Source organism: Pteropus alecto, unplaced genomic scaffold (genome assembly GCF_000325575.1).
Source record: "Pteropus alecto unplaced genomic scaffold, ASM32557v1 scaffold113, whole genome shotgun sequence".
Lineage (NCBI taxonomy): Eukaryota > Metazoa > Chordata > Mammalia > Chiroptera > Pteropodidae > Pteropus > Pteropus alecto.
In genome coordinates, this window is record NW_006433949.1 from 5,587,278 (window position 1) to 5,589,909 (window position 2,632).

Here is a 2,632-nt window from a genome sequence, read left to right on the forward strand (position 1 = left end):
AATCAGTAGAGGCAGGATTCGAATCCAGGCAGACCAATGCCAGAGTCCCTGCCCTTTATTGCTTCATTATACTATTTCTGAAAAAGAAGTAGTCGGTATCATTAACTGATACCGTTGGATGAAGGGAGACAGGGAGTGGTGTGGAGAAAGATGCAAAATAAAGAAGCTAGAAGTTAAAGATAGATTCTTTTCTGTTTTATAATTTGCCGAGACCACACTTTGTTGGTGGGGGTTTCTTACATTCTATTTGTCATGCGTTAAATTTCCTTAATGACAGTAAATGACTATTATTTTCCAAGGGTCAAAATAGAAATAAACCAAACATTAGTAATTCTCATTCAATTGTAATTTGAGCTATCCCTCTTTTTGCTAAGTGCTTTAAATACTACCCTTAAAACAAAATGTCCAACAGCGCTTGGAAGACTGAGTTTTCGGAATACATTAGCTGAACACCTTGATAAACTTTTACGTGCCACAGTCATTGCCCTCCTCTCAAATTAGGAAAACAGGACTTCGGGTGTACCTGAATACATCAAGACCAGCTTCCAGTTTTCTTGTCAAGGCAAGTCTTCTTGTTGAGACTACTTTATACAAAAAACTAAAGATCATATCTGCTTCTAGAGATCTGGGATTCTCAACCTTAGCGCTATTGAAATCTGAGGTCAGATAATTCTTTGTTGTGGGGAGCTGTTATCTGTGCATTGTAGAATGTCCTGCAGGACCCTGTCCTCCTACCCACTAGAAGCCATGAGCATCATCCCAGTTGTGACAGTCAAAAATGTCTCCAGACTCTGCCATTATCTCCTGGGAAGGCAAAATCACCCTCGATTGAGAACCAGCAGTCATATCAATGGCAGTTTACAATCCAAGAATGCTTACCACCATCTGTCTGTGAGAGTACTCATTGGCAGAAACCTTTTTAAGAATGATTTTGAAAACAGGCTTTGGAAAGCAATCATTAAAATATTCAAAATATTTGCATTTGGAAGGAAAAGAAAAGGATTTACTATTTATAGCCCTGGAAATGTAATAGATTCATTACGAATAAAGGTTTGACAACGTATAAAACTTTATTTTCCCTAAGTGAAAGGCACAGACCTGGTGGCTGCCAGTTCCCAACAACCTCTGAAGCCACCGTGTATGTGAGAAACGCTTGGATAATTGATCGGAGGTGTGGGCATCTGGCTTAACTGGCTTAGTCTATACACTACGTCCTGGACTACAGCGGTTGGTTCATGGGTGAGCCAGTCAAAGTACTTCCCTAAGGTCCTTCTAACTAATATGACGGAGCAGGGCAGGAGAAGATGATCTCTTTTCTCTCTAGTCACAAAGGTGTAAAGATGAGAGCCCAGCATCCAACAGCCATGCCCCTACCTAGTGAAGAAGCTGTTCTGAGAAAATAAAGCCAATATGCAGAGAGCAGCATGGGTGATAGGCATAGATTATCCCTGGGATACTCAAGTTCTAGCTATCCCTGTGGCCAGCTCCAACCAGCTCCTATGTCCTACAGCACCAGGGACATTCCCATGGATTCGTTATGTGAGCTGATTGATTCAAGCTAATTCATGTTGGATTTCTGTCTCTTGTAACCATCGAGTCTTGACTAATACGCCTTAGCAAAGACATAAAGGGAATTCGTGTAATGACCGGGAGGGCTGGTAAAATTTTGACTCATAAATATCTTGAGCAAAGAATCCCTGTGCACACTAGATGGGTGTAAATTCAGTGATGGGTCTACTTTGTAAATTCTGGCACGGCTCTTGAAAACTCCCAGCAGATACAGCTGCCTCTTGCTGTGTACAGATAGCCCCCACAATGGCTCCCATTTATTCGAGGTTTTACACTTCCCAAAGATTTCACATTTGTTGTCTCGTTTGCCTTCTACCATAACTGAATCAGATCGGAAAGGAGATTTTGCTATCCCCATTTCCAGGCGAGAAAATGGAGACACCACGTAGCTAAATGACTTTTTTTTTTTTTTATGTCATCCAAGGGTTTGGAACGAGATTAGCAGTTCTCAAATTCAATCAGTCATGAAGAGTGTCATGAGTGATTGGATGCTAATGGTTAAAGTACTGAAGCTTGAGAATGATTCATCGTTTATTTAAATAATGCATTACCCTTATAACAACCTAATTCTTGCCAGCATTCGATATGTTTTTCCGAGTGGCAGGAAAAAGAACTGGAGTTACAGCTGGCATATCCGGAATTCCACGGGAATGTTATGCATGTGAATGCTCAACCATGTGCGTCGTAATAGAAAAAAAGTTTGACAGTCACAGGATTAGCCAGGCCTGAAAATTGCTTCCAGCTCCACAATTCGATGATTCATCCAAATAAACAACAAGTTGAAGGCATTCGAGATCAAAACTAACCACTTTTCCCTGTCTGTGTATCTTATTAGACATCACTCACTTCAAAGAGCGGTAGGATGATTTTAAAATGTATCATTCAAACCAGGATACTTTTAAAACGAAAACGAACGTCCGGTGGAATAGAATGTCAGGCTAACAGATCAAACAGGAATTGTGTTGAGCAAACCAGGACCTGAGTCGCCCTAAGTATAGGTAACTCAAGAAAAGTAAATATACATAACCAGAAACCACCATCCCTGCCCCTAGGAGCATCAGTC